Below are 23,133 nucleotides of genomic sequence, written 5' to 3'. Positions count from 1 at the left end.
TTGACCCTTGGCATCCTCCATGTTTCTCAGTCCCCTGCCAATTTATAGGATGTTCTGCTCTAGACCTGCACAGTTTCCAGGTCAGAGACTGCTGTGCTGGGCCCTGGCTTTGTTAACTCTGTACATGATCAATCTATCAAGGTTTCCTAGACACATCTATGGCTAATGATAGATCTCTGCTGGTCTTCAGGCCTCTATCTTTTGATTCTTGGGAAGGGGACTCTGTGATGCAGTTGGTATGGTCCCATTGGTTGGAAGGTCTCTGGGAAGAGCCAGCCAGTCTGGTCTGGGAATTTCAGATGCTGTTGCTGTACCTACCAGACTCCATCCTGACCACCTCTGTGCATGTTCCCTACCTGTGCATGTTCCATACCTGTTCTTACTTGCTGGCATGTTCATAGACGCTGGTGTGATTGAATCTACTGTTCCACCAGCCCTGATTTCTTTTGTTCTTCTGAAAGAAGTTTTGTGCAAGGAGAGCTGTTCAATTTGGTGTCTGGAGAGTGCTGAGGGATGTCATTCAGCTGCTATCTGGCTCCCAATTAGGGGTTTTCTCAAATATCTGCTCCACTTTCGGGTTTGGGATTTCCCTTTGTATTTTCCTCAATAGGATTTGTATGGGTGGTTTTGCTGCCTATCCAACAGCAGACTGCTTTTTTTACTTAATGCTTGCTACCCTGCTTGGGAGAGTGATAAGGCTGTTATCTTTTGTTATGGTTCAGCCTCATTCTTAGGCAGATGCCTTGTTTTCTGAGTTTTTGAAGGGTGAGCCATATCATCGTTTCTTTTTACCAGCAGTTTGGGACCTTTGATAGTTTAGAAGTAGGAGGTTTTCCTTTTTTTCTCCATTTTTTTCTTCCCTTCAGCTACAATGGATTTTCAACCATTCCCTGAAGGCAACAAGGGAATGTTCCCTGTTCCTACCAGGTTAAGACTGTGTGCGTGTGTGTGCGTATGTGAATAAAATAGGGGAGAAAATATTAATTGGGACCGACATTGAAGTCCAGCCTGCACCATGACAGGATAGACTGATATGAATGTTCACTGTGTCCGTGAATGAAAGCACTGCTACATATTCATCCTTTTCATTTGTAATTTGTTAAGAATTTTAGCTGAGTTCTTACTGGTTTGTATGGTATTTGGAACCTGTCCCAAGTAAGCAAGAGTTTTTACCTCATTTTTCTCTGGAAGAGTCAGCTTTCTTTGGATTTTTAGTTTATTGAAAAACTTAATACTTCAAGTTTGAAGGTTAAAAATGTGATTTTGATTTTCCTAGATTTAAAAATTTTTAGTGTAGGAATGGAGCTCTTCGTAGCCTTCCATACAATGATTTAACTTTGCAAAAATTATTTTCTAGTTTGTTTGAGATAATTTGTTTTCTTTTAAACCAAGAAATAACAAATGAATAAAAAATACATTGATATATGGCAGTTATAAATATTTAAGATCTGTAAATGGTTATAAGGATGGTGAAAGAAGAAGGTAAGACTGTCCATCAGAGATTACCTTAGGGCAAGATAACCATGGAAAATTCAGGTAGGACCAGTGAGAAGAGAATCCTGGAAAAGTGATTTCAGAATATACTAGAGATTTTTACTTCTTACAAATTCCGACTACTTTCTTATTCTGTAAATACTGTACTTATATGCTTTAACCTTAAATCAAACTATGTCAGATTGTCATTTCATTATGTAAAGTTATAGGTAACCTTTATGATTTAAATGTTTTATGCTGAAGATATCCATTAGTAAAAAGTAATAATTGGATGCATAGTCTGAATTCAACAAATATTCACTGAGCCTATCATTTGCCTCCCTTTCTGTTATGTGGGAATATAGTACTGTAACAGTATAATTAATATCCCAAGCCAACCACTGTTCAAGATTCTGATGGGGCAAACATCAGTTAAAGCCCCCACTTTTGAAAATTACTGTTTCAAGCAAAATCTTTCCATTTTTATTATCATATATTAGTCAAGCAATTTATTAGTGTATATTAGCATATATTTCCATATATACATACAATGTACTCTGACCAAATTCACCCCCCTCTATCACTCCCTGTCATTCATCCTCCTCCCTTCTTTAAACAATTTCAATAGGTTCATTGTTCTATTTTCATACATATGTATAAAGTACTTGGATTATGTTTACTTCTCCTGTACCCTCTCTTTTCACCCTCCCTCTCCTGCTACTGTTCATCCCCAAACAGAACCTGCATTACATTTCTGTCATTCATTTTTATAAGCAGAATTTTTAAAAAACTAAAGCCTATTTATTATAACAAAACTCAGCACAGCAATATTTACATGTCTTTGTGTAAATATTTGTCTCCCTACATAGACTAAATGTTCTTTGAATAAAGTGATTGTACTATCAACCCCTGTACAGTCCTAAGTGTGTCAAGATGCTTGGTTTCAGACAGGTGCTAAGTGACAGTTTGGTGAGAAGATATGTATCAATGAAGGCCAAATGGAGGAAGTTTTCCTTTATGTTTCACTGTTCCTATGGTTTCTGTGATGGTTACTAGGGCTTCTGAAAGAGAACTCATTGTAGTTTATGCTGTTGTAAAGGACACCATGGGAGATTATGAAATATCAAATAATGCAACTAGTGATAGGTCAGAGATGAGAATGTGGCGGATTGGGGGTAGGGATGGGGCAACAAAGAGAATACATTGGGGATTCATTGAAAAGGATGAGAGGATCACTCAGCACTGAGTGGTAAGGTGGTAAGGTGACATTTTAATGCTACATAAGACTGTTCCATATTATCAAAATAAAGGAAAGTGAACAGGACAGAAGTTGGTGACAAGGAGAGAAGCAGAAAGCCTGAGAGGAGAGTCAGAGCCAAAGGGGAAATGAGAAACAGAGTAGGAGGCTCAGTGTTTTGGGAAGGGCAGATATTCTTTGTTGCAGAAAGCATAGTCTGTCTGTTGATTGGAGAAGGAAGTCAGAAGAGAGGAATTGTGGGGTTATTTGTGTAGAGCACAAATCAAAGACCATCTTCTCTGAGAGAAAGAAAGGATGTTTGCAAGAACCATGCTGCTTCTGCTACTTTCATTGCTAGCTGCTTTCATCCTAAGTGCTGACAGTGAAATAGGTGAGAGCTCTGGCACCTGACCAGTGGGCCAGTGGGGTGCAAGAGGAGGTGTGTATGTTTGTGTGTGTGTGTGTGTGTGTGTATGTATGTGTGTTTCCCCTGAATAAATCTAGAGAGTAAGAGAGCCAGGCTGGTTTCACTGTGAATATCCCTGATTCTAGCTGCCTGTACTCTTCTGATATGTGTTGATATAGCAAGGGACCCTGTGCCAGGCAAACATCTGCTAAGATGATCATGGTTGTTCTTTTCTCTAAATTCTGAGCCCCATCCCCACCAAATTTCTTTCCCAATTGTCTTCTTCCCAATGTCTCTTTCTTCTTCATCCTATTTGTTGTTTTGTCACAGGTTTTGAAGCATCTGCTTCTTTATATATCACCCAAATCACATCCTCATACAATCATTCCTGGGTACAAAGTCTGGTCTCAGTGTGGATGGATGAATTTTTGACCCACAGATGGGACAGCACCTCTGGCTCCTTCATTTTCCTACATCCCTAGTCCAGGGGCAACATCAGCTACAGGGAATGGAGCAATCTGGACAAGTTTTTCCAAGCAAACTTCAGAGATCAAATAGTTAACACTTATTCCAGTCGATTGCAATTTGAATGTGAGTTCAGTTCCCTTAATAAGGAGTCTCCTTACTCCTCAAAGGTAGGGGGTAGGATTGTATCAATGAAATTTTTATTTTCCTAGGAAGCACACTACTCTCTCTTCTGAATCTTGGTTCACCTTTTTCTAGCATAAAACCGCAATCACACTCTCTGGGCAGGTGCTTTAAGGTAGACTCTAATTGTCCAAAACTTTCAGCATTTTGCTGTTTATGAACTCATCAACTGCAGGGTTGTGCTTCATTATATTTCCTTAGAGGTCTCTTGGAGTTACCCCTTTTCACAGCCTGCAGTCAGATACTCTCAGCCACCTCACTGTTTGGTTGACTCCTTAAAGTGTGATTTTTGTCTCTTCTGTTCAATTTGTTCAATAGTCTCCGCCTTGAAGTCATTATAATCATTGCATTGCATTGCTCCATGACTGCCATAACCCCAGCTTTCTCACACTAACTTCTTCCTCACTCATACCGTTCATATCAACTTCTTTAATCAGTCTTCTACTTCACGTTATTCATCCTCTTTGCCTCCAACTCCTGCCAATTCCTGTTTGTTTGAAACTCTGATCAAACCATTTCCCTAGTCCCCTCAAATTTCTGCTTCCATTGTATTTTTTCTGCCACTTACCTTATCTCTTACTGTTTTGTTCTCTAATTCATAACCCTTCTTTCCCAGATCCCTTTGTAACACAGGTGGCAGCTGGTTGTGAGCTGCACTCTGGGAAGGGCTTTGTAGGATTCCTGAAAATAGCTTGTCAAGGATCCAACTTCTTCAGCTTCCAGAACAAGTCATGCTCACCATCTCCAAATGGTGGAGGAAGAGCCCAGCAGGCCTGCAGTGTATTCAATCAGTACAATAGCTATACTGAAAGAGTGCATAGGCTCCTCAGTGATACCTGCCTAATGTTCCTCTGGGGTCTTCTTGAAGCAGGGAAAGCTAAGTTCCAGAGACAAGGTCAGTGCTTCACTTTTTCTCCAAGAATTTTCTTTTCTAAAATCATATCATGCCCCTTCAAACTGAGGATATGAAAGAGTAAAAGGGGAGAAGAAGTTAATGGCTGACAGATTCCTAGAAGTGGGAAAGGTGTTTCTATTGGAGTTGATGAGATCTGAACCTTTAAAACAGTGTTATTCCTTATCTGAACATCTTTCTTGTCCTTTTTAGTGAAGCCTGAGGCCTGGCTGTCCTGTGGCCCCAGTCGTGAGCCTGGTCATCCATAGCTGGTATGCCACGTCTCTGGTTTCTACCCAAAACCTATATGGGTGATATGGATGCAGGGTGAGCAAGAGCAGCCAGACACTCAGAGAAGTGACATCATGCTCAATGCTGATGGGACCTGGTATCTCAGAATATCCATGAATGTGGCAGCTGGGGATATGCGTGGTCTGACTTGCCAGGTGAAGCACAGCAGTCTAGTAAGGCAGGACATCATCCTCTATTGGAGTGAGAAGGGACTAGGGTCCAGGATGGGAATGGGGGAGTCATCCTCAAACAGAAGGGCCAAATGAATAATTTGGTACTTTAGGCATCCCAGTCATCAAAGGAATACAAATATGTAATCCAAGGATAAAAGAGTTGAAAATGATAGACTTTTTGATGTGAGAGCATATGTGGGTTGGATGAATGGTCCATGTCTGAGGAGAGTTGAGAGAGAAAACTAGGAAAAAATATTGGTGGGGTAGAAACTCAGATGAACTGAAGAGGCCCAATTTATTGCAATAAAATAGGGAGTAGATCAGGTAAAAGACAAGATTGGTTTGAAATCCTCTGTGTTCAACTTGATTTCACAGAACATCCCAATTCCGTAGGCTGGATCTTCTTGGCAGTGATCATGACCTTGGTGGTTCTGTCAGGTCTTGTGTTTTGGAGTAGAAAGCACCCGTGAGTTCTTTGCATCCATCCTTCCTGTTCTTCCTTTCTCTCTCACTTGCTTTCTCACCACTTTTGTTTCTCCTCAATTTTTGCTCTTCTCTCTTCTACTTTGCTCCTCACTTCTCACCTCCACCTTTGGAAGTTCTGTTAACATCTGTTCTTAATTGGTTCCCACTAGGACACGCTGCCAGTCTTCCTTCTAGCAGTGTTCTCCCTATGATATGAGGACCAGCAGTCCAGGTGATCAGCGTATACTTGAACACAATGTGGTGATGACATCCTTTCAACTGTCCTCATAAAACTGCCTTTCTTTATTTCTGTTGAATGTTCAGTTGTCAATATAAGCAAAATGTCATCTAATTTGATTTGTTGTTCGGCCTGGGTCCTGAGACTTTGACATTCAGATTTAATCCTGAATGGAATACGGTCCAGTAATATCCACCTGGTTAGATATTAATGTATCATCATGTCTATTTCAGATATCTCTCACCAGGGCCCTTCCTTGACTCAAGGTTGGAAGCAGTCTCTTTGGTCTGAGCTCCCTATGTTTTAACTGTACTTTGGTAACTTTACTTTTGATTCTTTCTCCTCTACAGGGTAGTTTCCTCTACTAAACTTTCAGAACATTGAGAGAAAAGTATATATACTATAAATAGACATATCCCTGGTGAAGTGTCTGTGTACATGTAGCAAGTTCACAATAAAAATTTGTGTTGGATTTATGTCAAATTTGTAGTCTTTATAAATTCTTTCCCTGCGTGACATTTGATGTTCCTCTTGTTAAAAGTCTTCTCACTTGGCCAAGATTCTTCATACTTCCTAGTTCTATAATTTCTTCTCTTAGTCTCCAAGAAGAAAAACAATTTTACCTCTTACTATTTTCTTATTCAAGTAGAGATAGCTGTTAGACTAAAACTATAGCTCCAAGTATTCTAAACTAAAAAAGCAGGACAAAGGCCCCTGCTGTTCAGTATGCTTCAGGGACAAGCAGCAGAGTTTTCACATGGAAACTTGTCAAATATATGCAGCTTAGGATTTGATCTCATGCAAATACATGAAATATCATTTGCATTTAGCACAATCAGCAGAAAACTCACACTTGTCTTAAAATATGTGGCACCTGATGTGGTACAAGTGTGTCACTGAAGAGAGAAGGATCAAGAAAACGGATGAGTGTTGTTTGTCAGCTTGAAATAGGGTCATAGTAATGTACTAGAAAAGTATGTAGAGAGTACTGCATATACACTGCATTCTCATTGTTCATGGCAACTGTTCTCTGTACACTTATAAACACTGGATTAGTGGACACTGAACCATGCTCCCAAGGAAAATAAAAGGTCAGCTTCCAGTGAGTTTCTGTTCATATGTTTTTGTTAACTGATTGACACATAACCTAGTTATGTGTTTTTTGAAATCTTATTTAATATATATGCAAAAATTCATTTTTTGCAGTGTTCCTTTATGCTAAAACACTTCCTAAGAAATACTTAACGTTTTTCTGATTCTGAGAAATGTGATTATGAATTTCTTTGGCTTTCAGCCTCTCTACAATGCTGTCTATAATATTGTAAAAAATCGACTGTCATCTCATGAGTCCAAAAATTTAGTTGCCTTCTCTAAGTTTCAGCATAGCATAATAGATGTTACTTTCCAAAGTAGCCTTACCTACTGGTCAGTAAATTTCCTCGTCCTTTTTCCAATATATGTATTGTTGATTCATTAACCTTGAACTCACAGTCAACAGTACTATAAGTACAAGGAAGCTTATCTAACATACCTATTTTCTCTGAAAGGTATATCAGTCTTCTTCAGTTCGAGAACATTAGATAACACTTCATAATTATGTTTTGGAGCTATTTTAATCTGCAGAGTCACTAGGTAAAAAAACAAAAATGCAGAAAACACATATGCTTGTGTTATATATAGAAGTGAAGGAAGAAGGCAGAGTGTCTCTTGGGCTGTCTTTAATCAGAACTTTGTACTAGATTTGCCAAAGCCTCTGTCCAGCTTGGTATCTTGTGAAATTTTGTTATTTTCTGGGTAGACATTCTTACAGAGTATTGTCTTTAAAATCAGATTGTTTCTTCTATATTGAAAGCATTTTTATGTTTCCTTTTGAAAAATTAATACTTTCTTATGGATATTGTGCAATAAAGCTGATGTAGAGTTAGAATGTTTTTGCAAATGTTTTAACAGATGATAAAATTTTACATTTGCAAAATTAATATATTGTACTGGAACAAAAGAGTTTTAAATTATATTTTGAGAAGTCTCCCCCTGCAAAAAAAAAAAAAAAGGAAAAAAGAAGGAAGAGTGTCACTAATTGCCATTTTTGATATTTGTTGGGACTGTCCTTCAGATAACTCAAGTTTTGTCCCACCTCCTATATCCATTCATTACTGCAAAAGCCTTGGAAGTATCAGTTTGGGGGTTATGAATAAATTTTAGCAAGTAAACAAATTAGCAAATTCAGAAACAGTCAATAATGTAGCTCAACTAATAACCCCAAAAAGTGGCATGAGTCAAGATAACCATCCCTAGGCTTTAAAATTTGGAAATTAATTGAACAAGTATTTCATAGGTATTTTCTGTGCACTTATTGTGCAGCTGATATTGAATATAAAGTAGTGGAGAGAAAACGTTCATCACTGTGTGCTGAGCTTGAAAATTTTGCCTATCAGTTTCCATCCTACACTTTACTGGTATCACTGGTTTCTTTTGTTGTTGTTTATTTCTTGTTTTCCTTGTACAGCAACTTATTTAATTGAACCTGTGGAAAAGGACATAGCCCTAATATGTTTTGGGATCAGTAAGAGGGCTTAGGACAAGAGAAACATTTAGAACACAAGGATAGGTGGCAGCAGCTGCCCACAGGGAAATCTTTGGAAAATGAGTTGTGGTGGGAGAAGAAGAAAGAAAGAAAAATATGGGGTGAGGAAGAGTGAATAGTGGGACTGTAGCAGCCTTTCTGCTTGAATTAAATATCATTGGTCCCAACCCATTTAGGTTCCAATCTGCTCCTCCACATTTGTGTAGCAGTCATGTTGTTTTTGGTCACTGACTCCACCCTCAGTTGCAGTGATCAGCAGGCAATCTTGAGAATCTGTTTTTGACAATATGACAGGCTAAGTGGTGGACAGGTAGCCTATCATTGAGATAATGATTCATTACCCTTGATTAGAGTGATGAACCAGGGTATGCATCTTTCTTAATGCGCCTTTGTTTGTATGAAGCCTGATCTATGTTTGGTGATTTGGTAAATTAATGTTCTCTCTTGCCTTGGATGTTCTGGTGTGGGGTATAAAGCTTGAAACAGTTCAAGACATTTTTTTCAGCACCAGAGAAGCAATCCTGTGGATGAAATCACACAGACAGGAGGAAGAGAGAACAAAACAGTCCATATTAAACTGTACCCAAAATCTGAATGACCCTTGGACTTCTCAGTCACATCAGCCAATACACTTCCTTTATTGTTTCATCCCATGAAATTTGGCTTCCTGTTGTTGGTGATGGAGAACATCCTGTCCAACCTGTATGGATGCTAGTAAAGTCAGCTGGTTTTGTTTTCAGCATCCTTTTTACATCTCTCTTCCTCCTCTCTTCTTCAGATTGACTATTCCTTAAAATTGATTTATTTCATTTCATTTATTTTTCTTATGCATGCCATTTCTTGTTAAACTTTTATACTATTTCATCTTCATGACACCTGGATTAAACCTTCTCAACTCTTCATGTATTTTTGTCAAATCACTGACCTGTAATCAAAGTGGTGCTTGTACTGCTTTGAAGTGATTGATTTTGGAAAAGTTCCAGGATCCTCATTGTTTTCCTTAGTTAAATGAACACAAAAATTATATTCTCTCAAGATATTCATACAGATGAAAAGATAATCTAGCACCAGCATCGAAGAAACAATGACAAGTCATTGTAGTAACAGTTAATAAACACTAAGACCTTTCCCATTTGTTAGAACTTTCTCCCTACAAAATCTGCTCATTCATTTGTGCATTTATTCATTCATCACACATTCAGCTTTATTTTTGGCAGTACTGGAGTACCGGAGTTCAAATTCAGGAATTTAGGACTTCATGCTTGTTAAGAGGTGATATACATTTTGAGCCACGCCCACAACTTTCACTATTTGTATGGCAAATGTATTCACTGAGAGTGGCTCCACAATGTATGAGAAACAGCCTTAGATCCACGTATTGAAAACATAATCAATAATCTCTAACTCCAAACCAGTTTCTCCTTCAATGCTTATATTTTGTCAAGAGATTTGACAGATCACTGCAACAGCAAAGTACTTACTGAGCAAAATTATTTGGAATTGTAAAAATAAAATGAGTATATATACACACACATACATATGATGTATTGATATATATAGACAGTATACATGCATAAAATATGTAATATTATTATATAGTATTTGTATATATATATATTATACACATTTCAAAATTAATAAGGAAAAAACAAAAAAAAATCACAAAATGAAAAATGTTTTGAAGAAACCTTTTATAGATGATAACCACAAAACTAATAAGCATATAAATTATACTCAGGCTCACTACTAAATGGAAATTAAAACAAAGGTGTCAGTGTTAATACAAAATTGGCACAATCAGCAAGCTTATTTGCAGGGAGGTAGGACGGTGGGGAAAGCATGTGTCAGTGTCTTACCTAATCATGTCCATGATAGCCTTGCAATTCCGCTTTGAACATATATATGACAAAATGCCCACACAGTTCTATGAGATTTTATATATATCAGGTTTTCCACAACATTTTTATGGTAGTGAGAGATATTGGATGCCAACTAGATGTTCACCCCATTTGGGGCACATCAGTAAAATGTGGTGGCTGTACCTCATGGAATTTGTGCATCAGGTATAGTAGGCTAGACATGGAACAGGATGAGAAAATACTTAAAAGGTTGCTGAGTAAAATATCTTATGTGTGAGGCACATAGTATAAAACCTTTCATTGCAATGAACATTGTTCACAAAAAGCAACCTTACATTTTAGAACACCCAGAAATATAAGATGACACATTATTGTGGAGAAGGAAGGAAAATGGGGGCAGAGAACCAGTGAAATAGTTTGACCTATCAAATGGAGGAAGCCAAGGTGACTGAATTGTGTTCTTGAGCTATTGGCATAGAATGGCTAAGTCAACACCCACACTTACAGTTTCAATAAAATATATAAATATAAATAAATTAACATGTAACAAATTTTTAAAAAGTTCTCAGTACCTTATCAACTGGTTAGATGTGGATCACAAATCATTAGAGGCCCATATGATGACTAAGACAAACTCAGAGACATCTTCACAGAGTCTAGAAAATACAGACAGTAAGTTCTTCAGGAGAAGAGCAGCTCCCTGGTCTTGGGCCACAAGGAAATTTCTCCCATTAGTTCCTGTGGAGGATAAATTAAGTGATGGAGGTAACAATGTTCTTGGGAAAGTTGTTTTAGTGATTTTATGAAAATCATAGGCCTGTGTGTTATTGTCTCAAATAAGATGACTATGTCAGCCTGCAGGAAAAGTCGGGAGAAGTAGCTTTGTACAACACAACAGAACTTGGCCCAGAGGTGCAGCTCTCTGATGTTCTGGCAAACTTAGGGTAGATCTTATGTTATCTACAGTAATGAATAGACTCCAAGTTTCCTGTAGAATTAATTTAAATTGTTTGTGATCAACAGCAACTTTTGAATTTTAAAGTATATACATTTACGTATATGTGTGTAGTCAAACTGTATACATTTCAGACAGAGAAAACTTGAAATGGGAATGAATCCCAATATGGTTATAAAATGTCTTCAAAACCCTCCTATGAATTTTTAATGTATTATTTCCAGATTTCTGATTCAAGTGAATCTGAATACCAGTTATACACCTATGTACCTAAATGTTAGATGACTTGACATATGAGTGGGGACTACCATTTGTCTCCTAAAGTCTGTTTTCTACTTCTTAATAGAATGAATCAGGCTCCTCCTCTTAGTTTTAGCTGGGCAGAGTAAAAGCTACTTTTCTTAGTTTCATTAACCAAATAGGAGGAGATGTTCAGCTAGTTGAGGCCACACAACTGACCCATGGTGTGTTTTTTTTTTTTTTTGATGTTACAATAACTTTATTTATTTATTTATTTTTCCAATTTTTATTTTATTTTGTTTTATTTTTTAAATGTATTTTTTTTTCATTTTTCTTTTATTATTCATATGTGCATACAAGGCTTGGTTCATTTCTCCCCCCTGCCCCCACCCCCTCCCTTACCACCCACTCCACCCCCTCCTGCTTACCCCCCTCAATACCCAGCAGAAACTATTTTGCCCTTATCTCTAATTTTGTTGTAGAGAGAGTATAAGCAATAATAGGAAGGAACAAGGGGGTTTGCTGGTTGAGATAAGGATAGCTATACAGGGCATTGACTCACATTGATTTCCTGTGCATGTGTGTTACCTTCTAGGTTAATTCTTTTTGATCTAACCTTTTCTCTAGTTCCTGGTCCCCTTTTCCTATTGGCCTCAGTTGCTTTTAAGGTATCTGCTTTAGTTTCTCTGCATTAAGGGCAACAAATGCTAGCTAGTTTTTTAGGTGTCTTACCTATCCTCACCCCTCCCTTGTGTGCTCTTGCTTTTATCATGTGCTCATAGTCCAATCCCCTTGTTGTGTTTGCCCTTGATCTAATGTCCACATATGAGGGAGAACATACGATTTTTGGTCTTTTGGGACAGGCTAACCTCACTCAGAATGATGTTCTCCAATTCCATCCATTTACCAGCGAATGATAACATTTCGTTCTTCTTCATGGCTGCATAAAATTCCATTGTGTATAGATACCACATTTTCTTAATCCATTCGTCAGTGCTGGGGCATCTTGGCTGTTTCCATAACTTGGCTATTGTGAATAGTGCTGCAATAAACATGGATGTGCAGGTGCCTCTGGAGTAACAGTCTTTTGGGTATATCCCCAAGAGTGGTATTGCTGGATCAAATGGTAGATCGATGTCCAGCTTTTTAAGTAGCCTCCAAATTTTTTTCCAGAGTGGTTGTACTAGTCTACATTCCCACCAACAGTGTAAGAGGGTTCCTTTTTCCCCGCATCCTCGCCAACACCTATTGTTGGTGGTGTTGCTGATGATGGCTATTCTAACAGGGGTGAGGTGGAATCTTAGTGTGGTTTTAATTTGCATTTCCTTTATTGCTAGAGATGATGAGCATTTTTTCATGTGTTTTCTGGCCATTTGAATTTCTTCTTTTGAGAAAGTTCTGTTTAGTTCACATGCCCATTTCTTTATTGGTTCATTAGTTTTGGGAGACTTTAGTTTTTTAAGTTCCCTGTATATTCTGGTTATCAGTCCTTTGTCTGATGTATAATTGGCAAATATTTTCTCCCACTCTGTGGGTGTTCTCTTCAGTTTAGAGACCATTTCTTTTGATGAACAGAAGCTTTTTAGTTTTATGAGGTCCCATTTATCTATGCTATCTCTTAGTTCTTAAAATAGTTTCAACAGGTCTCACTTTGCCATCTTCATACATCAGTACATAATATTTCCATCATATTCTCCCTCCTACACCCTTTCCTTGTGTCCTTTCCCCTCCCATGACACCAGTCCCCAGAAAAGACATGTTTTATTTTCCTGCCCTTCCCTTTTGAAAAAAGACATTTTTGTTTGTTTAAGCTATACACAGAGTTTCATTATGACATTTTCATGTATATCTGTATTATAATCTGAATTAGTTCATCCCCTCCATTTTTCTCATTTCTACCTTAGTCTCCTTCTTATAAGGATTTTGACAGGTTTAAATGTTTTATATCATTTTTGAGTAGAAAGTTCTTTCAGTCTCTACCATGTTTGGTCCTCATCCCAGAGGTCATCTCCCACTTGGAAGTGGTTGCCAGGGTTCCTTCTGTCAAAGGTGCCCTCTCTGCCAGCAATGAGAGAAGAGGGAGAGTTGAGCACACCACGTCCCACGGCTTCAGACTTATGGTGTAGATGCTAAACACACTGAACCAACAGGAAATTAATCACCTGAATAGACCTATAACACAAAATGAAATTGAAGCAGCAATCAAGAGTCTCCCCAAAAAGAAAAGTCCAGGACCTGATGGATTCTCTGCTGAATTCTATCAGACCTTTAAAGAAGAACTGATACCAACCCTCCTTAAACTGTTCCATGAAATAGAAAGGGAAGGAAAACTGCCTAACACATTTTATGAAGCCAGTATTACACTTATCCCAAAACCAGGCAAAGACACCTCCAAAAAGGAGAACTATAGGCCCAGCTCCTTAATGAACACTGATGCAAAAATCCTCAACAAAATAATGGCAAATCGAATTCAGCAACACATCAAAAAGATTATTCACCACGACCAGGTAGGCTTCATCCCAGAGATGCAGGGGTGGTTCAACATACGAAAATCAATAAACGTAATAAACCACATTAACAGAAGCAAAGACAAAAACCACTTGATCATCTCAATAGATGCAGAAAAAGCCTTTGATAAGATCCAACATCATTTCATGATAAAAGCTCTAAGAAAACTAGGAATAGAAGGAAAGTTCCTCAACATTATAAAAGCTATATAAGACAAACCTACAGCCAGCATTATACTTAACGGAGAAAAACTAAAACCATTCCCTCTAAAATCAGGAACCAGACAAGGATGCCCACTATCTCCACTCCTATTCAACATAGTACTGGAATTCCTAGCCAGAGCAATTAGGCAAGAAGAAGGAATAAAAGGAATACAAATAGGTAAAGAAACTCAAAATATCCCTATTTGCAGACGACATGATCCTATACCTTAAAGACCCAAAAAACTCTACTCAGAAGCTTCTAGACATCATCAATAGCTATAGCAAGGTAGCAGGATATAAAATCAACATAGAAAAATCATTAGCATTTCTATACACTAACAATGAGCAAACGGAAAAAGAATGTATGAAAACAATTCCATTTACAATAGCCTCAAAAAAAATCAAATACCTAGGTGTAAACCTAACAAAAGATGTGAAAGACCTCTACAAGGAAAACTATACACTTCTGAAGAAAGAGATTGAGGAAGACTATAGAAAGTGGAGAGATCTCCCATGCTCATGGATTGGTAGAATCAACATAGTAAAAATGTCGATACTCCCCAAAGTAATCTACATGTTTAATGCAATTCCCATCAAAATTCCAATGACATTCATTAAAGAGATTGAAAAATCTACTGTGAAATTTATATGGAAACACAAGAGGCCACGAATAGCCAAGGCAATACTCAGTCAAAAGAACAATGCAGGAGGTATCACAATACCTGACTTCAAACTATATTACAAAGCGATAACAATAAAAACAGCATGGTACTGGCACAAAAACAGACATGAAGACCAGTGGAACAGAATAGAGGATCCAGATATGAAGCCACACAACTATGAGCAACTTATCTTTGACAAAGGAGCTAAAAATATATGATGGAGAAATAGCAGCCTCTTCAACAAAAACTGCTGGGAAAACTGGTTAGCAGTCTGCAAAATACTGAAACTAGATCCATGTATATCACCCTATACCAAGATTAACTCAAAATGGATCAAGGATCTTAATATCAGACCCCAAACTCTTAAGTCTCTAAACTGAAGAGAACACCCACAGAGTGGGAGAAAATATTTGCCAATTATACATCAGACAAAGGACTGATAACCAGAATATACAGGGAACTTAAAAAACTAAATTCTCCCAAAACTAATGAACCAATAAAGAAATGGGCATGTGAACTAAACAGAACTTTCTCAAAAGAAGAAATTCTAATGGTCAGAAAACACATGAAAAAATGCTCACCATCTCTAGCAATAAAGGAAATGCAAATTAAAACCACACTAAGATTCCACCTCACCCCTGTTAGAATAGCCATCATCAGCAACACCACCAACAACAGGTGTTGGCGAGGATGCGGGGAAAAAGGAACCCTCTTACACTGTTGGTGGGAATGTAGACTAGTACAACCACTCTGGAAAAAAATTTGGAGGCTACTTAAAAAGCTGGACATCGATCTACCATTTGATCCAGCAATACCACTCTTGGGGATATACCCAAAAGACTGTTACTCCAGAGGCACCTGCACATCCATGTTTATTGCAGCACTATTCACAATAGCCAAGTTATGGAAACAGCCAAGATGCCCCAGCACTGACGAATGGATTAAGAAAATGTGGTATCTATACACAATGGAATTTTATGCAGCCATGAAGAAGAACGAAATGTTATCATTCGCTGGTAAATGGATGGAATTGGAGAACATCATTCTGAGTGAGGTTAGCCTGGCTCAAAAGACCAAAAATCGTATGTTCTCCCTCATATGTGGACATTAGATCAAGGGCAAACACAACAAGGGGATTGGTCTATGAGCATATGATAAAAGCGAGAGCACACAAGGAAGGGGTGAGGATAGGTAAGACACCTAAAAAACTAGCCAGCATTTGTTGCCCTTAATGCAGAGAAACTAAAGCAGATACCTTAAAGCAACTGAGGCCAATAGGAAAAGGGGACCAGGAACTAGAGAAAAGGTTAGATTAAAAAGAATTAACCTAGAAGGTAACACCCACGCACAGGAAATCAATGTGAGTCAATGCCCTGTATAGCTATCCTTATCTCAACCAGCAAAACCCCTTGTTCCTTCCTATTATTGCTTATACTCTCTCTACAACAAAATTAGAGATAAGGGCAAAATAGTTTCTGCTGGGTATTGAGGGGGGGAGCGGGAGGGGGTGGAGTGGGTGGTAAGGGAGGGGGTGGGGTCAGGGGGGAGAAAGAAACCAAGCCTTGTATGCACATATGAATAATAAAAGAAAAATGAAAAAAAAAAAAAAAAAAAGAATGGAGGGGGAGATAAGGGAGAATGATAGAGGAGGTGAGTCTAACTAAGATTGCAAGTACTTTTGGAATAATATGCTAACAAAAAAAGACAGAAAGAAATCAAAACATAATCAAAAATAAAAAAATCCCCCAAAGTAAAAGAGTACCTGAGTTTAGTTCCAGACAGACTTACCTACTTCCAGTCTTTTTACCAGAGAGAGAAACATAATTACATCTTTCTTTTTAAACAAATAATATCAGTATTTTTACTTATTTTTTTGAGGTGGAATCTCAGTGTAATTACATCTTTTAGAAGATACTTTTCATTTGGATTTTCTTTCACTTGCAGCCAAACTTAATATTAATTTTACCAGAAGGTCAGGTTACTATCAATTAAATGCTTATAGCTCTGTTCATGAACTGTGTACCTGCAGCTTTTGTTTTTCTCATTGTAGTGACCTACATGGGTTGTTTTTTTTGGCTAAGGGCAATCAGATTTTTGGCACTCATACCCAAGTTATCTGCATATAAATTCTTTTTTCTTGGTATATTTTCTAAGACAGGGGAGAAAATTCTTCTAAAACTTATTTAAAAAGAAAACTTGTTAGAAATCAGAGTGAACTTTGGGAAATGGTAGAATGAAATAGTCACAACACATTTCACTGAGGTGAATCCATCTATCTGAATTGAATCTAGATAAGAGCTATAACTTCAACAAAAACAAGAAAAATTTATAAGTTATAATAAATGTTGTAATAAAATTTTAACATGCATTTTGTGTAGCCTTGAGTGTGATGAAAGGACAATGTCTCCATTTAGGAGAATGCATTCAATTCAGGAGAGCATTAGCAAGGACTCCTTTGTTAGGAGACAACTATGGAGATAAAATAATTTGTGAAGAGTATGTTGGTAGAGCTAATTTAATTGGCTTTTGAAGAGGGCATGGCCACATGAGTCCTGGCTTTATGGGTGTCCAGGTGACTGACTTTCATATGCTGTGCTGCTGCTCCTTTATTGATATGTCCTGAACAGGCAGTGGAGAAATTCCTATAATGTGGTCATTTGAGGTTTTAATTATAGCAGGTTGCTAATGCATAGGATGGCTTTATCCTAGGTAAAATGGCTGTTTTTTGGTGCATAGTGTCTGTGGTCGATTCTGAGGAAACAGACTCAGATGGACATCTACAGGCAGAATGTTTGTCAGGGAACACTGTGAGGAGCAACCCTAGTAAGTGAGAGGAAAGCAGGACTGAGCAGAGGGAGAGGGATAGACTGAACTGGGCTTCAGTCAGTCTTACAGAGAGCTGTACAACTAGGATGGCCTTTCAGAGATTTCCTAAGATGAGGAGATTGGTTATACCTTTCTACTTCCACATTTGATGTGGGCTTTCTCCAGGAGAGATTTCCCCTTAGACAAAGTAACTCCTTTCCACAGAATGAAATTTTTTGGAGAAGGATACATTGTGAATAGCTAGCAGCCAATACTCCCTGAAGTACAGAAAATTGAATATATTTGTCTTGAAGCACATATAAGGTGGTTGACCACAGCATCCACTAGAGCAAGTGAGTTCCTTTGGAAGGGAAAACTTACTCATTGGGCTTTAAGTAAATGTACTGGCCTCATAAATAAAAAGTTGAAATTGCAGGTCAAAAGGCCAATGCAAGTCTTACAAAAATGTGTGTGGGATTCTTTAAGCAATAACCTCCAATTAGTCTACCTCAGCAGGAATGGTCCCCACGGGATTCCATTATGGGACCAGAAATCTCTTAAAGGTAGATTCTTTTGACAAATTAGGCAGCAAAACAAGTAGTGTCCATTAGTGCCTTGAGTTTCACTCCAGACTAGATATGCAGCCTAGATGAGATGTCCTGAATTTAGTTCCTTTTAGCATTAGTTCGGACTAGTTTCAAATCAAGATTTGTGAGGGAGCTGAGCTTGAGCACATATGTATTGTACAGAGGCTCAGTCATCATTTCTACTAAATGCTCTCCATTTGCCTATAGTATCTCCGTTGTTGCCTAGATTTCTGAGACACCAGTTATGGTTTCCAACATAGAAGGATGATTAAGTCTGTTAAAAAAAAATAACCTAAATGGAAACATGAGGCCTTATGCTTTTAGAAATGTTAGACTGCAATCTGGCCAACTCTCTTAACAAGGAAGTCTAGGAAAAAAGGGAGGGAAAATAAAATAAGGTCTACCTAAAGGCATTAAAGCACCAACAAAGATGAAATTAATTACTGGGCCAATAAAGGGGAGAAGAGATAAATTGTGAAGAGGTAAATTCTGCATTGGGAGTTCTTTCTCTGTTCGGTCATCTATTGATTCCCTGAGAGGCAGTTATAATACCAAGAAATGAAGCTTTTTTTCAGACTTGAAAATCTTCAAAGATGTAATTAGAGTACATATTTTAGGTAGGACATTAAAAGGCACATCCTAGCAGTTAAGGGTAAAGCAAGAGAGTGAGAAACCTTTGCAGAGATTACAACAGTTTCCAAATACCTTGATCTCTGAAATAAATAATGTACTTAAATGAATATAGAAGATTATATAATTCTAGGGTCTCAAATTATTTCTACATTTTTAAATGTAGATGTACTGTATGAAAATATTGACATAATGTGTGATTCCATTCTTGGCAGAGTATCATCCAAAATAATGTAGCAGTATTGCTTTCATTTGGAAAATACCACAGCAAATTATGATAACATTCTGGTATAACATTTGTACAGAAGAATAGCAATAACACCAGGTAATGTAACACATTATGTAGGAAATGGAACACAAAACTAAATAATTGGGATAATGAATATACAATGAAGAAAATAATATTGTATAAGGTAAGAATTACAAAATACTTTCCAATAAGCTTTGATAATCAGCCTAATGCCAAATAAGACAGACTATAATCATTAATCTGCACTTTTCCAAATGCTTGTCTTTCCACATAAAACATTTTGTGTATTGGAGAAATTTTCCCCAGTGTAGAATGTGACTGTAAAATAATTAGTATACATCAATAGACAAATTACAGTGATTGAGTGTAGAAAAAAATGTTTGAGGATTCAGGGATGGACCATGCCCCTCTGTATGGAGAGTGTGATGACAGCAGCTGAAAATGCTTGAAAAATTCATTGATATTCTACATTTTTTTAAATCAGAGCACTTTATTTTTGCCTAGTTGATAGCAAAATGTATTACAAACTCTATCACAAAAAAGGTCTTAAGTGTCATATGAGAATAGTGTTACTTTTTAGCTTCAACAAAACACTGAATTTTAGTGAAAATAAAGATATTAAAAGCATCAATGAATATAATGAAGATGTCAATCTGATACTATTGAGTTGCTCAGAATTCAATTTGTAGTATTTTGCAGGATTTCTTTAGAAATTTTCAAGATACAGTTGCCCTCCCTTTTTTCATAGGGGATGTATTCCAAGACATACCCTGGAGCTCAGGTGAATGCCAAAAACTTTAGATAGTATTATACTCTACACTATGGTAAAGTTTAACTTATAAGACCCAGTAAGAAATTAACAGTGACAATAAAATGGAATACTTACAAACAATACACTATAATAAAATTGCATGAATGTGGGGTCTCTCTCTCTCTCTCTCTCCATCTACCTATCTATCTATCTCTCCCAAAATATCTTCTTGTGCTGTACTCCCCATCTTGGTTGATGTGAGGTGATACATTGCTTGCATGCTGAGCTGAAGTGTTAAGTCACAGACATTGTGACATAATGTTAGCTATGCTTGTGTAAGGCTTACTTGAATACAGGCACTGTGTGACAGCAACTAAGTGACCCACAGGCTGGTAGCATATGTAGCATGGATACCTTGAACAAAGAGACATTCACCTCTGAGCAGAAAGCAGCACCAGATTTCCTTACTCTACTCAAAATGGTGCACAATTTAAACCTTATGAATTACTTGTTTCTAGAATTTTCCATTTAATATTTTTGGATCATGGTGACCACAAGAAAGTAAAACCAAGGAAAACAAAACCATGGATAAGGGGGACCACTACACTGATAAGATAGGTGATGGATTCTAGAAAAAAGCTAAAAGTATACTTACAAAAATATCATCTAAAATGATGTGCTTAGCATTAGTTAAGCATGATATTTGATTAAAATTAATACCCAAAGAAGAACACTGGGTTACAATTCCATGTTCACAGTTCTTTGCAAACTTCAATGACTAAGATATTCTTTTTTTTTTTTTTTTTTTTTTTTTTTTTTTTAGTGACCTGAAATGACACAGATTTATTATTGTGCATTCCTGGGGGCGTCAGAAGTTGCTGTGTTCTCTCCGGAGGCTGAAGGGGAGAGTCTGCTTCCTGGCTTTTCTAGCTGCTAGGAGCCACCCACATTCCTTGGCTCGTGGCCAAGAAGTGCCTCTGCTTTCATCACCACATCTTCTTTTCTTTTTTTTTTTTTTCATTTTTCTTTTATTATTCATATGTGCATACAAGGCTTGGTTCATTTCTCCCCCCTGCCCCCACCCCCTCCCTTACCACCCACTCCGCCCCCTCCCGCTCCCCCCCCTCAATACCCAGCAGAAACTATTTTGCCCTTATCTCTAATTTTGTTGTAGAGAGAGTATAAGCAATAATAGGAAGGAACAAGGGGTTTCGCTGGTTGAGATAAGGATAGCTATACAGGGCATTGACTCACATTGATTTCCTGTGTGTGGGTGTTACCTTCTAGGTTAATTCTTTTTGATCTAACCTTTTCTCTAGTTCCTGGTCCCCTTTTCCTATTGGCCTCAGTTGCTTTAAGGTATCTGCTTTAGTTTCTCTGCGTTAAGGGCAACAAATGCTAGCTAGTTTTTTAGGTGTCTTACCTATCCTCACCCCTCCCTTGTGTGCTCTCGCTTTTACTAAGATATTCTTTAATGAACAATGAAATGATAATATCTATAAAAAAGAATATTGAACTGAACAAATTTCATTTTGTAATTTTCACTTCAAATCCTGCAATATAAAGTCTGTCTTTGCCTTTCATGTTATTGCAGGAGTTAACAACTGATTTTTGCAGCTGGACATGGTGGTACACATTGGTAACTCCAGCAATCAAGAGTAGAGCAGAATGAACATGAACTTGAGGCCAGATTGGGCTACATAATGAGATCCAATCTCAGAAAAAAAAAAAAAACCCAAACCAAAACAAAAAATTAGTCATTCAAGTAAAGCCATGGAAAAGGATCCATTATCAATGGTGAGATTATGAACATTCTGTGACCAGTAGATTTTTTTTCTCAAAAATATTCAAAATCCACTTAATGTTGGTTATTAAAGTAAAAAGTAGTAAAATTATATCAGTTAAGCATAATGTAATTTAAAACATTAGGAACATCCAGAATTAGTTTATTTCTTGGTTAAATAGCAAGAGTGTTTTGAATAGTATTTGCCTTCATTTTCTCTAAAGATGTATCTTTTTATGCCTTGGTAAACTTTGTGCCCATTCAAAGTTTGGTTCAGAGTCTAATGATTTACACTTTGGGCTGTCATTGTTGGGGAATGTCAATGAAAGTCCCTTTATGTAAATGAAGTTTTCTCCCAGCTTCCCTTCACTTGTGACACCTCCAGCCTTTCATTTCCTTGTTCAGGTTGATGTGTTTGCCTTCACTAAGTTCCTCTAGCTTCATGTCTACAGTCTCCCAAACCATGCAGAATCAACATTTCTATAAGCACTTACTGCTTCTGAAACTTCTTTTCTTTTATTTATTTTTTTATTCATTTATTCATACGTGTATAGATTGTTTGGGCTATTTCTCCCCCCGCCCCCTCCCCCGTTTATATCTAATTAACATCTCACTTCTAGCGTTGTCATTTTTCTATACTTTCATCTTTGTTACCTGTCCCCCATTCTATTATTCATTCATGTATACATCACATGGATTTATTACTGAGGTATGAAGAGAAAAGAACTTTATAGTTTTCTGTCTTTTCACAGGACAGACTAAGTTACTAGGAACATTTGAAATAAGTGATGTAAAATGGTCACTGGTTATGTGTGCGTTTGTTATTTCCATAGTGATTTGTGGGCTGAAGAATGAGTTGTAAAGTTTGTGCACCATGCAGCTACTAACAGTTAATATACTGTGGCAACTAAAATTTAAGCCACACCATTGGGGGAATTGGTTTTATTTAACTAATCCACAGTAACTAAAATTAAATATGTAGAAACTGTCCAGACCAACATCTGCTTGTATCAGAGAAAACAACATTGCATTGATTGTGGATTCCTAGAAATAGGTTTTGTGTTTGCTTCTGCTGAATGACACTGTTATTACCAGCTAGGAACCATTTATTCTTAATTTCTTAGATGGGGTATTTCAACGTGTAGAAAAATTTAAATTCCAAATACATGTGAGGGCAAACACATGTAAAAATTTCGTCAGGATAATATAAAAATTATAACCAGAGTCTAAATTGTTTATAAGATTCTTTTTATCTTTCTATCCATGTGGATGATTTTTCTCCTTGTGGCAGATTTATTAAGGGGGTAGTGGAGAATTTCTTTCACCTTGTGCATTTAACAGGTGGATACTGTGGTAAAAGCTGTTGAGAACTAAATCTTAATAATGTTCTGGGAAGCTCACGTGTTAGCTTTCTTTTCCACTCTCCAGTTTTAATTGATTTGTTTTGTTCCTTGCTGATTTCCTTATTGTGTGCTTTCACATGTAGGTACATA

At 37.4% G+C, this 23,133-nt stretch overlaps 1 pseudogene; it reads left to right on the top strand.

The window, feature by feature from the left end:
* The first annotated feature begins 2,654 nt into the window (after positions 1-2,654).
* Positions 2,655-6,167, top strand: LOC109693889 (T-cell surface glycoprotein CD1b-3-like; annotated as a pseudogene).
* Positions 6,168-23,133: the final 16,966 nt, after the last annotated feature.

Source organism: Castor canadensis, chromosome 11 (genome assembly GCF_047511655.1).
Source record: "Castor canadensis chromosome 11, mCasCan1.hap1v2, whole genome shotgun sequence".
In the NCBI taxonomy this organism is placed as follows: domain Eukaryota; kingdom Metazoa; phylum Chordata; class Mammalia; order Rodentia; family Castoridae; genus Castor; species Castor canadensis.
This window is presented reverse-complemented; position numbering and strand designations above follow the sequence as displayed.